This window comes from Lepidochelys kempii, chromosome 1, assembly GCF_965140285.1.
Source record: "Lepidochelys kempii isolate rLepKem1 chromosome 1, rLepKem1.hap1, whole genome shotgun sequence".
Taxonomy (NCBI): domain Eukaryota; kingdom Metazoa; phylum Chordata; order Testudines; family Cheloniidae; genus Lepidochelys; species Lepidochelys kempii.
In genome coordinates, this window is record NC_136380.1 from 301817303 (window position 1) to 301830591 (window position 13289).

Consider the following 13289-nt stretch of genomic DNA (forward strand, 5'->3'; position numbering starts at 1 on the left):
CTATTACTATTGCCTCCTGAAAGCAGTTGTAAGATGCTTTAAAAAGAATAGAAAGGCTTACATTATGCACCAGTAAAAACATGATTTTATTGCAGAACTTGACAGAAATAGAATAACTTTATTTTACAATAATTTCCTTAAAATTATGTATTTGCCACAAGCCAAAGTTTTCAGACATGGGTGTCTAAATTTAGGCTCCCAATCTATATTTAGGCATCTAAATAAAAGAGATTTGCATCTGAAGTTTCAACTGATTTCAGTGGGATTTTTGGTGCTCACTCCTTCTGAAAATTACTTTTATTTGGACATATAACTATGGATTTAGGAGTATAACGACATCCAGTTTTGAAAATGTTGGCCTTAATGAGTAGCATTCAATAGTAAGCCATGTTATACAAAGCACTGTAATAAATGTGGGTGTACTTTTAAAAAATTATTGGTTGAACTATAAAATTATCCATATGTTTTCCAAACTTTCAAGTGCTTTTAGGGCTCTGGCCCAGATCCTCCATCGAATTCAATGAAGTTGTACCAATTTCCACTAACCAGGGATCTGGCTCTCTGCTTCTGAATAAAAGTTCTTTTACTATTGCATTGACTGGAGAAATCACAATGTTACTGAGGGAGTGTTCTTTATATTTCAGTTTCTGGTTTTTAAGAGCTCTTCTGCATCATTACTCTGACACTCTCTGGGCCTGATCCATAGGCCAATGAAGTCAATGGGAATCTTTACACTGACTTCCATGGGATTTGGATCAGCCCCTAAGAATCTTATTTTTGGTATAATTTGCTTTTTATTGTTTTTTTCCAAATAACAAAATCGCAGTAATTATTTCACCCCAATAATATTAAATAAGGTATACGACATTACAGTTAAGAAAAAAAATCAACTGATATTATATATAAACAAAAAATATAAATATTCAACACAAATATGACAGGCAAATGTTTATAATTGGGTCAGGATATAAGACTACTTGATAAGAGCTAGGATATCATAAGTGTACAAGCTGCAGAATAAGCCTTGGACACCATTTTTAACCTCTCTTGCAGAGGCTAATCATAAACTTTCAAAGGGCTGACCAAATTTCATAGATGACATCAACCCTGTCACTGCATTGAAATGTATTTCTTTCAGGAGCAGCAATATGCCACTGACCAATATTCATGACTGAGGAAAATGTTAACTCCTGTAAAATCAATCTTGTTCGCAGAAAGACTGCTCATAAAACAAAGTTTTTGATAGACAGATAATATACTTTATTGCACCCACATGACCCAAAACGAACAGGGGATTTTCTGAGAATCCCAGTATTAAAGATCAGATCAAGTCAGTTTAGTATTTCATAAGCAAAGGCCTTGGAATTATAGTAATTCTATAATGTATGTGCTTGTATGCCTCCGATCGAGTACATAAATCCTACACAGCAGAACCCCAAAGCTAAAGTCCTTTCCTTCCATGGGGTAAGTGAAGAGCATTTGTTTCATCCCGCAAATTTGATTCAGCTGTCAGGCAACAGAGACTGATTAGGTATCCCAGCACGGCAGGAATCTGATGGGAGCCATAATATACTTGGAACAGGTGAAAGCAATGTTTCTGATCCTTCTCCTTGGGGCTTGCTACATAATTCAGGTCTCAAATTCAAAGAGGCAGCACTGAATAATCTGAGAACAGAGACAATTTAGCCCAAACACACAAAGGGACTTAGGCTTTGCAAAAGGGTTCTCACCAGGGAGGAGAGAAACTCAAGTTCAAATTCCTTCTCTTCTGGCAGCAGGGGGTATTGAATCAGGTCCCCGACATCCCAGGTGAAGCCACTAATGAGAAGGCTAAAGGTTAAGAGTTTCACTTCTGCCTCTTCCTCCCCTCATCCCACTGGTCATTTTGTGTGGGTCTAAGCATGCTTTGAGCACGCCTACTGGCTCAGGCATCACAGGCAAGATAGTCAGGAATTCAACAAGTTACATCTGGCTTAAGGATCCCATTGCAGCTTAAGTGTGAAATAGGGACTGGGCACCGAGACTGAGGCAACAGTGCGCATGCCCAGAGGCAGAAACTTGGGTGCCTCTGGGACTTTAACAATGGAACTTTAGTTGTCAAGGGGTTTTAGCCACCTCTAGGGTTTGGCAGCAGCCAAGTGGGGCTTTGAGGATCTCAGTGAAGTCTAAAGTTTAGATATAGGCACCTCAAGTGGGAGTTAGGTACCTGAGTCCTGTGGCTCTGGGTTTCTGCTCCTATGTTTGCGACGAAATTGACACCTGTTTATTCACAAGAAGAGAATTTTTTGTATTTCCCATTCTAGAGAGGGGTCACTTGTCACTGTAAGCTTCTTCTCCACCTCCCACAGTGGAGAGGTGGGGGTCAGTGCTAACGAGGCCAATTCTATTAAGGTGGAAGTGGCCTATTCTCAACAGTTGACAAGAAGGGGTGAATATCAAGAGAGAGAAAATTACTTTTGTAGTGCTAATGAGGCCAATACAATCAAGGTAGACATCGCCCACTTCCAACAGTTGACAAGAAGGTGTTAGTATCACCAGAGGGAAAATTACTTTTTTGCAGTGACCCATCCACTTCCAGTCTTTATTCAGGCCTAATTTGATGGTGTCCAGTTTGCAAATTAATTCCAGTTCTGCAGTTTCTCATTGAAGTCTGTTTTTGAAGTTTGCATTGGCCTCGTTAGTACTACAAAAGTAATTTTCCCTCTCTTGATATTCACCCCTTCTTGTCAACTGTTGAGAATAGGCCACTTCCAACTTAATTGCATTGGCCTCGTTAGCACTGACCCCCCACCCCTACTTGGAAAGGCAACTCCCATCTTTTAATGTGCTGTGATATATATATATACTGCTTCCTGTATTTTTCACTCCATGCATCTGAGGAAGAGGGTTTTAGCCCACGAAAGCTTATGCCCAAATAAATTTGTTAGTCTTTAAGGTACAACAAGGACTCCTTGTTGTTTTTGCTATGTTTTAGAGTATCCATATGTAGCCAATCAATATCTTTTTATTCCCAACATTAAAAAAAAAGGGACAAGATTTTACTTTACACAAAGGATTTCAAATTATGATCTGATTTATAAAAAGAAAAGGAGTACTTGTGGCACCTTAGAGACTACAAGTACTCCTTTTCTTTTTGCGAATACAGACTAACACGGCTGTTACTCTGAGATCTGATTTATAGTACAGTACTTGTAACCCCACTGAAGCCGTATGGAGTGTAAATCGGGAGAAATTGGTCCCAAACATTAAATTCCAGAATTCTCAATAATGGTATCCATACTGTAAGACAAGTTTCATTTCCATTTTAAGGTATATCTCACTGTAATGAGTTGTACTTAGCACTAATTTTAGGGGGAACAGTCTTGAAGTATTCTTCTATTAGTCACTACTTTGGGAGTAGGGAATGGAGAGGGAGCTTTTCATGCTATTTTTTTTAATATTTTGAGACATTAATTATTTGCCCAATAATTTTATTTGATTATTTATATATTTCTACATTAAGCAAGTCTGTTGTCAGTATTACTAAAATAAGGGCACTGTGTGCACCATGAGTACCTGGAGACATGGCTCCTCCTACTCCACGCACCTCTCTGCTTTGCTCTCATAGAGGTGATAATAGAAGCACAACCTCCTGATCTCATCTCTGTATCCAGACTTACGATCTGGGTAGGTCCTGTGTAACTGCGCAGGGGACTTTTACTCCCCTTTACTGATCAGGACAAGGGCACAACCGAGCCCTTAATGTTTTGGTCCCTAATCACGAACAAATTAAATGTTCTATAGAATACTTTTCTGAAAAATTATTTCCTGAAAGAAATTATTCAACGAATAATCTTTACATGTGATTGGGGCTTAGATAGCAAGGTGAGAGAGGGCATAGAAATACCTGAAGATAAAATGATAAAATGAGCATAAAAAGATCTCCCCAATTATGCAACATAGGAATGGGTGGTGCAAAAAAAGGGCAGAATATGAGAAAGAGCAATCATTTGCATATTGAGATGTATATACTATATAGGTATCTTAATAGAAAACAAATTGACAAAACAAGAGTACATATATTACTGTTTTCCAGAACAGCAGTAGCTCATTGTCAATTTACATGTGTTTTACTCTTAGACTTACTCCGTGAATCACAAAAATTGGTTACCCTAGCAACTGCCACAGATTACTCAGCTTGTCTGTGAGACACAGAGCAGTGTCTGAAAAAAAAAATATTGCCATGTACTTTTAACAGAATCTCTCTATGCTGCAAAGATATGAGGATTAAGTGACACAACATGTACACATATTTCCCAAGAGTTTTAATGATAAGCATGTTCAAGAAAGGCTAGTTTTATATCAGTGTTTTGTATTTCAAAACATTTCAAAATTTCATTATGTCTAATAATGTATATGACGCTCAGAGAAAATAATAAAGAGTGTTGAATGGGGAGGGACAGTGTATTTGTCCAATCTCATAGTTGTTTTCTGCATTCCCTTTTTGTTACTGCTCTATTATAATGTTACATCGGTACCAGACATTGATGTGTTAAAATTTTCAAAAATACCTAAGTGGCTTCAGAGCTTTTGACAGCTTTCCCTATACACTCAAACCTATCGGAAATTAAAAGGGGATATTTACCAAAAATGGTCATATTGGTAAAACCATGATTAAGGAGCTTAAGGAGCAGGTTTTCAAAGGCCCAAATTGCAGCTGGGTGCCTGCTATTGACTTTCAAGGAATTAGGTGCCGAACTGCTATTTAGGCCTTTGAAAATCTACCCCTACATTTCATTTTCAAAAGTGACATAGGCAGTTGTACTCCTAAATCCCACTGACTTGCAGTGAGACTCAAGCTCCTAAGAGACTACATTACTTTGAAAATGAGACTTGGGTGCTTTTGAAAATTTGACCCACCATGACCAATTACTGAAAGGCCAATGGTTTTATTAATTTCTCAAAGTCTTCATGCAGAGACCATGCACAGACATATTTTGTTGAACCTGGGTCTACATCATGCTGTGGAAGATATATTTCGGTTTTGTGAATTTCAGGCTCATGAAAGATGCCAGACTGCTAGTCATTTGAGAGTGAAGTCTTTTTAGCCAGAGGAGAGATACAAGAAAGGAAGCCTAACTGCCAACATGTAAACATTTCTCCATAATACTCCAAATAACCTTGGGCTCTAGGAACTGACAGGTCCCCAGACACCAGAAGGTTGTGTGTCCATTCAGGTGATTTTTAAGTAAATTTTAAATAACTTTATATATTATATTTTAAATATATACTTTAAACCTTTAGGACCAGGATGTAAAAGCTGTGGGTTTAGATAAACATCTAGAAGTAAAGGATACTTATCTGAACCTTTGAAATCTTTCATAAGATGTGTCTGCCCAAGGCCACCTCAGATTGGGGCGGGGCATGTGTTTGCTAGGGGAGAAGCATATGCTCGCTCTTCCCCTACTTATGTACGTGGACTTCAGCATCTTTGAAAGGAGGACAGGAGTCATAGTCTCTCCTCCAGTATCTTCAGGAAGTATCTTCCTGTTTCTCTTTTTCTGGGAGATGGGGAGGCATGTGGCTTTCTCACACACTCCCTCTCTCTTTCAGCACAGAAAGCCTCAGGTCTTCTCTCCTCTTTTAAGGAGAGGGGCATTGCTTCTCCTCTAAGCTTCCCCATAGAGGAAGTAGTTTCAGGCTTCTTCATCTCTGCTTCCAAACTAGTACCTCACTGTATCCCTTTTCTATCCCCATCTTGTTCCCCCATCCATCTCCCATATATGTTTACTGCCTGTCTTCCTATAATCCCTTTGCTTTTGTCTGTGCCCCTTTATGCTGAAATGAGAAGAGGGAAAAATAATCAGTCCCCCCTGAATCTTCCCCATTCCCCATTTTCTGCAGCATTAATGGGCAAGAAGATGAGCAAATACAGCTGTTCTGTCTACTTTCCTTGCCTCTGCTGATTTCTGCTATGTCCTCAGAGACTCTGGGCCAGAGGAATGAGTCTAGTGGCTGAGGCATGTAGATGGGGGAGCAAAGTTCAGAAACATGTGTTCTGCATCTATCCATAGCAACCCCTAGGGGAGAAAGGACTTTTGAAAAACTTAACCAACTGCCGTTTATTTGGGCCAGGAAGTCAACATGCGCCACGTTCAGAAAGGCCAACTGTCACACAGAAAAAAAGCTGGATGGTGCGCATTCAATGACATCAAGGACATCTTCCAAGGAAAGATCAGCAAAACAACTTGTCCGAATCTTTTTAATTTGACCATGCTTCCAGTGATGTTATATGGCAGTGAAACATGGTCGCTGACAAAGATTGAAGAACATCAACAGTCTGTCACACACGGCGATGGAACGAACATTTTTGGGCATTTCACTCCGCGATCACATCCCCAGTGAAATAATTAGGCAGCAGTCTGGAGTGCAAGACGTTGTTGTTGAAAGCAGGCTCAGCAAAATGCGGTGGGCGGGACACATGGCCCGACTCAGCGACAACAGATGGATGGCAGCTATATCCGAGTCGTGTCTGTGAGAACAGAAACGGCCATGTGGTCGGCCTCCAAAGAGGTGGGATGATTTCCTAAGAAGGAGATATGGACAAGCATGGTGAAGGATGGCCAGAGCGAGAGAAGATTGGAAGACGTGTTGTGATCGGCTCAGTCTCAACTGATGAAGGACCAACAGTCTACGCAGCCTGCGCAGCCAACTGCCTGGAATTTGAATAAAATACAAACACCCAAGACTGAATTAAAAAAAACCACAACACATATGGCATTCCTGGCAAGAATACAAACATACTTCTTTATGCTGCTCTGCGAATGTGCCTCAACCATGTCCTGGTAGGCCTACCTCTCGGAGTGAGAGGATAGTCTTTTCCATGTCTGTTCCACACTTGGTCTCTCTCAAGACAATTTGCCAATTAGCACAAAACTGTAGTGATGGTTTATTTGATGTGGAAATCTGTCCAGGAACTGGACTAAGATCAAGTTCATTTCATAAGGACCACAAATAGCCATCTGATGATGGCAGAATGCAGTGGCTACCACACTTGCTGGATTCAAACTTGTAGTCTAAAGGTGAAAGGCGCATGCCTTTATTTCCACACAAGCAGAATATGTAAGTCCATGCTGCCGACAAATAAGCAATAAACATAATTAAGAAATGCAGATTCAATGTCTTAGAATGTGCCTGTCTAGAAAACAGAGAACCATAAAAAGTCATTAGACTCTTGAAAAACATACTAATTCACCTTCAGAAGTGTATAATAAAATGAATTTTTTCTGATGTTTAATTTAATCAAACTAAAGAAACAGAATAGTAAAATACATACAAATGGACTTTTTGCATTCCCTTGGGCCACAATATAGAGAAATCAATTGTAAAATAATTGGGGAAAATTTGTGTTTTGTTCAGAAGAGAGGTAAAGCATTCATTAATTCAGCAATTCCATGTAGAATCATTTGCTTAATGGCATTTCTAATATGCTATGCATTTATTCAACCTACTTCTCTATATATTAAGATGCAAAACAATTACTGATGGTTATAAATCCTAGTAAAATATAATCAAAGTTTCCATTGAAAACAGTGAAACCAAAGTCAAACTATTATATCATTTGCAATTTCTACCAAATAGTACATACAGTACTTGTTAGAGCAAAACATTTCACTCATCAGCTAAATGAGGTTTTAAGGCCTAATTCAAAATTTAGTCACATATATAGAATAGACATATAAAGCCAAACATGCACCCATTTCAACTTTGTGTGTGTGTTAACACTACAAAAGTATGGTTAATGTAGATCCATGTTCAGGCCATCCTGTGAGTACCAAAAAAACCCTACACAACTTCTCACGGAGATCACATATAATCAGGTGCATGATTAATCTCAGTAGAAGAGTGGGGTTGGGGGTACTGAGTGAATTAGGACCTAACACTTTCCATGGTTCCCAGAGGACTTGCAGAGTGCAAACTATATGAATTTTGTGGGAGGGTATAAAGATTGCATCTTGTGGTTCCCCACATGCTTTTTAGGTACTTCTAAGCCTGAATCTGACCCATAGCCTAGAGCTATCTATATGTAATCATTCAAGAACAGTAACCCTATGCACAGCCAGTGCTAGGTCTATAGCACATTCCTTCTTCTAGTCCTTATATAATGCCACTTCAGTAGGACTATCTGCTCTCCTTAAATTTCAGTAGAAAGTTAATCTTATTTCCTTTTGAAACTGTAAAGTTATAGCTGTCCAGTCTCTAGCATTTGCTTCCTTTGTTACTCACACAAAATTTGAAAAATGCCTTGTACTTATGATAAAATATTGTTATATTGTATTTTACAAATAAAGTGACCAAATAAGTATATCCAAGAGAAATCACTAGCATATGAGGTGATGAGTGGGAAGTCTGTACAAAAACAACAAGCATTGTGCATTTTTCTGGCTTTCAAGAAAAAAAATTACATTAATTGGTAAGTTACTGAAATAATAATCCTGAATATGAGATTCAATAAATGCCATTCTTGCTCTGATTAAATGTCAAGGCCATAGACTTGTTATTTCAAAGCTAGTGAACAGTAATTTGGAGGTAAAATGAACCCTCTAAAGGATTTATCTCTGGAATCCTATTCCATCCATATCAAGGAGCCTTCATGGCCCACAGTTTTACACATTGTATTTTCTTTCTGCTGCTATGTTTGTGCTTAGTGTAATTAGGCTTTATTTCACAATGGTAGCAAGCAAAAACAAGTCTACAGTGATTTAAGGCCAGATTGTGCCTGGCCCTTATGTGTCTGCACATAAAGAAATCAAGGGTTGTAGTATTGGCTTCTGTGCCCATGTGGGCTCCAGAAGGCATTCTATATCCATATCCTCAACCTGGAGAAGTAAAGCTCATGCTTTAGCTCTCATCAAGCTAGCATGAGTATAAACAGCAACACAGCCAAAGTGGGTATGTACTCAGCATAGCTAAGCCATGCCTTCACTAGTGCTACGGTGGCTACACTGCTATTTATACTTGCGCTAGCTCGATGAGAGCTAGCACAAGTATAAGTACATGGGGCGGGGGGGAAGAAATCACACCCCTAACTCATAGTGTAGCTGTAGCTTAAGTATTCCTAAATGAGGGAGACCGCCGCCTAGCTGCACTTTGGCAAGGACAGCCAAACAACAAGCTAATCTGGGCACTTTTAGCTGAATCTAGTTCACAGAATGGACCTAGATGCCATTTAACCTTTTAACAGTGCCCATGAAGGGGAATGATATACAGTATCAAAAGAGTTCTTCGGTCCTGACAGTGTATTATCTAATCAGGTAATGCCACCACAGATGACAGTGTTGTGGGAGCTGAGTTGGGAGATCCCAGCACTCAAGTGCTAGAGGAACCTTTCACAAGCTCTGTTACTCCACAGCAGCTTCATAAGAAAGGGGTTTCTAAGGCAGACCAGCCTATCCTTTGAATAGCTCAGCCTGCTGTGAAGCCAGTGTTTGCAACCTTCCAGGGCTTGCACAGATCATAACGCTGCCAATATTTTCAGCTGGAGAACCAGCCTTATTGCAACCTTATCAGTATGTAGAAATAATCTTCTGGTTTGATTTCTTACATGTAAGCATGGGATTTATGTAACTGAAAAAACTCAGTAATATATTTTGAGACCTTAGTTAAAAAACTTGTTTAACAACCATTAGTAATGACCTCTTGTGTGATGTAACAGGGTACTCTTAACTAGGGCAGAACATAAAAATGATCTGTTTTAAACACTGACCTTTATAAGAAGTATCAGAACTAACAAAGCAAGGATTCATCCTAAGATGGGCAATGAGAAGCTTTACAGTGCAAAGTAGATGGTACCACATTCTATCAGCTCATTCTCTGCTGAAACCCTTTTTTACTATGAATCCAGCATTCTGAACAGGCCACACAGACATTTATCTTCTTTTTCACAAAATGTTCCATGTTTGAGATCTGCAACACAAATGGACTGCAGCAGAAATATTAATAGAAAGGATATGATTTTTTTTATTTAATTTGCACATGCTAGACAGTAGAAAATGTGGAAGAAAAATATTAATAAAATGAATGAATTCTGATACTGCATATGGCAAGTTATTTGTATAACTAGGGCCGCAAATAGAATTGCCAGTACTGGTTGGATGTATACCTGGACATTTCATCACATGACCATCTTTAATTAAAGATTAATCTTTAATTCCTGGAGACTCCAGGCCAATTCTGGAGGGTTGGCAACATTAGCACAAACCGGTCCCCAGTCTGATCCAATGCACTTGATGGACTATGCAGAGAATCTTCTATGACTTTAGGGGATAAAATACACAAAAGTAGTGGGAGTTTGAAAATTTAAGTGCAGCTGGACCAAAATAGTAAACTAATTCATTTTAAAAGGTCCACTGAAAGGATAAGGCCCATCTTGATATTTAAAATTCCCTTTTTTTAACCCCATATCATTGTTTACTAATTCTCTCCCCTATCTTCCTAGGAACCAAGTGAAGCCCTGCCTCTTCACTGTGATACCACAGATAATCCTCAGGTTCTTTTCCCCATCAGCAGTAACTAAGTGTCTGCTTCTCACTAGTATGAAAAAGTAGTTCTGAGGGATCAGAAAGACCCTTCTGCCGCCAAGAATATTTTGCTCACCCCAGAGTAGATTGAGTCATGGGTAGGATAAAGAGAAGCAACACCGTAAGCAGACAGTTTAATTTCATGTCAAGGTAGTGTAGATGAGACTGGAAAGTTCCCAAATTTTCCACAGTCCTGCCAGCATTATATCAGCTCCACAGTCATTCACACACTGGGTGACTACAAGGAAATGACAGATTCCCTCCCACCACCAGACAACTTCCAGCACTACCAGCAGGGCAAGCTGCCATCTGTAACCCTATGCAAGGGTGAGAAAGAGCTGCTGCTGGCTTCCCAATTTCCCCATAAAGGACCTGCTGCTTGTTAGCTATCACACTTCAGGGAGATGGCAAAAAGGGAAGAGGGAACAAGCTGGCCTCCATCACAATTCTGCACCAGCAGAAGCACAGCTAATACTCTGAAAGCCCTATTGGGGGAGCAGTTCACCTGGATAAAAACACTACAAATGCAGATAGTTCATAATCCTTAACTACAACTGTTTGATTTCTGGAGTGTTTCTTTGATAATATTCAATTTTAGACTAACCTTTATCAATGATAGTCAGAGTAATTTTCATATTGTTAACATCACATTTATTAACCGTGATTTAATTGATCAAGTCAATAACCCTGAAAAGCTGTATCCTGGAATGCTGAAGGCCCAGATTCTTATAGGCCTTACCCACATGGCTTTTTATCCCTGAGCACTATCTTCAGATTTATAATGTCTGAAAGGGTCAAGTAGATCATTTCTTGTTCTACTGACAGCTGAAATAACTTTCAAGCTCTACTTGATATTTCTTTCGCTCTTTCTTTATCTCATGTTGTCTCTCATGAAGGATGGGAGTTTGAAAAGCAGAAGATCCTATCACTTTTAAGAAATGAGTTAACATACTTTCCATGCTCCCAGTCACTCAGCTGTAGAATTTCACCCAATTGACTACTGCTGAATGGTCCAGGAATGCCATGTCAAACACACGGGCTGTGCTTCTGAGTGTACTGCATCAGCAACATTCTGCCATTTCATTGATTGCAATGGAATCTTGATGAGCAAGGCCAATACAGAAAGGGCAGTGAAGGAGGGTCAAAGAGGTTAATTGTCACTGCTTCCCATTACACAGAAAAAATTTCATCTGATTTGTCACAGCATGAAAACATACATGTTAGGAAGCTTAAGCAGCTCTGTACATTAAGTTATGTTCCACATTATCAATTTTAACTTTGGAGATACTTTCAAAACTTGCTTTTTCTAGGAGATATAGTATACCAGGATAGGGAGGTCAGAAATATAATGGTAAGAGATTAACAATAGAAAAGCTAAATGTACCAGTTTACTTGCTTCAACTTCAGCTTTGAGAATTACTGTATATTTGCTGGCATTGCTGGGCTAGCTACTGTATTTAATACCTAGCTTTCCATCAAGTAATGCTATTTTGTAAACATTCATAATTCACTTAGGCCTACTATTTTAGGCGCTATTCCCCATTATTGCAAGAGACTGAACCCACTTAGGCTCCATGTGCAGAGGAATCATCTTTCCAAAAGGATCTCCTCTTCCTGGATGAAAGGGTGGGCGGGAGAAGGTGCGGGATCAGCCACCTCTGAGACACCATTTTCCTGCTCCCCAAGACTGATGTGTAGGAAGAGGAAGGCCTAAGAGGGCTGAGCATTGTCACTCCCCAAATTTCACAGGTAGTGCACTAGAAAGTTATGATACTTCATTGGCTTGGCTCCTCGCTGTGAGCAGACACTCTTCCCTTATGTAAAGGGTGGAAAGTCCATGACAACATTGCTCATTGGGGCCAGGCTGCGTGAGAGCAGAAGCTGGTGCCTCTACGTGGAGAGCCTTATGCCTTTAAAAGATCTTGGGAGTATGTGGGATTTGGGATCCATACCACTGCTTTTTCCACAGGGAATAATAGAGGCAAATGCCAACACCCCAAGGAAATTGTGGGACATCTCTATGAAGGGAAGCTCGTGGAAATTTCCTGCTCCCAGGATCCCCTCCCAAAGGAGGGATTCATCTAGCTTATTATGTGTAACTAAAATGTTTCTTCCATTTTGGAGATACATTACATCTCTGAACACCTGTGCAGAAACTTCCTTATGGCCTTCAAAACAGCAATGATTTTTTATTCTGCAAAAGTGAGCAATTTAATCAGCAATACAAATTTGATGACAATCCCTTTACTGCTACCTTCAATATAGTATATACTTCCTCTATGTATGCCTCCCCCTTGAGGATGGTACAGCATATACTTGGGGCACCTGATAAAAGAACTGTAAGACTTTTCACTATATTTGCCAGTCAAGTTCTTCCTTACAACAGCCTTATACATTCTGGAGAAGATTGCTTGTGAATTCAAAGAGCAAGAACAACATGCCAAGATCTATTAAATATAGATATTTTTAAGAGAGAACTGGAGTAGCATTTCTGTAATGAATTGTTTATGAGCCCTTTTTTAGTGTAGATCATTTCCATAATATTAGCATTTGGACACAGAGAGAGGAACAGTTCTTGAGTTTTTCAAAAGATGTGCCCTCTATTCACCTGCCTTTACAAATAATATATTAGGGCACACTATATTTTGTACCAACAATAATAAAACCTAGATCTCATATAGCACTTGTCACCCACAGATGGCAAAGTGGTTTACAAAAGAACATATTGCT

The 13289-nt window shown here is 39.4% G+C and overlaps 2 protein-coding genes across 7 annotated transcripts in view; one reads left to right on the top strand and one right to left on the bottom strand.

Annotated features, from left to right (window-relative positions):
* Positions 1–13289, bottom strand: part of IMMP2L (inner mitochondrial membrane peptidase subunit 2) — an 846530-nt gene that overhangs the window by 377628 nt on the left and 455613 nt on the right. The gene's annotated exons all lie outside the window — the stretch shown is intronic.
* Positions 1–13289, top strand: part of LRRN3 (leucine rich repeat neuronal 3) — a 45560-nt gene that overhangs the window by 10844 nt on the left and 21427 nt on the right. The window contains exon 2 of one of the 2 annotated variants that reach the window (XM_073328081.2): positions 5037–5216. The exons of the other annotated variant lie outside the window; for it this stretch is intronic. The gene's annotated coding sequence lies outside the window, so the exon portion shown is untranslated. The remainder of the gene's footprint in view (positions 1–5036; positions 5217–13289) is intronic. 2 annotated transcript variants of the gene reach the window in all.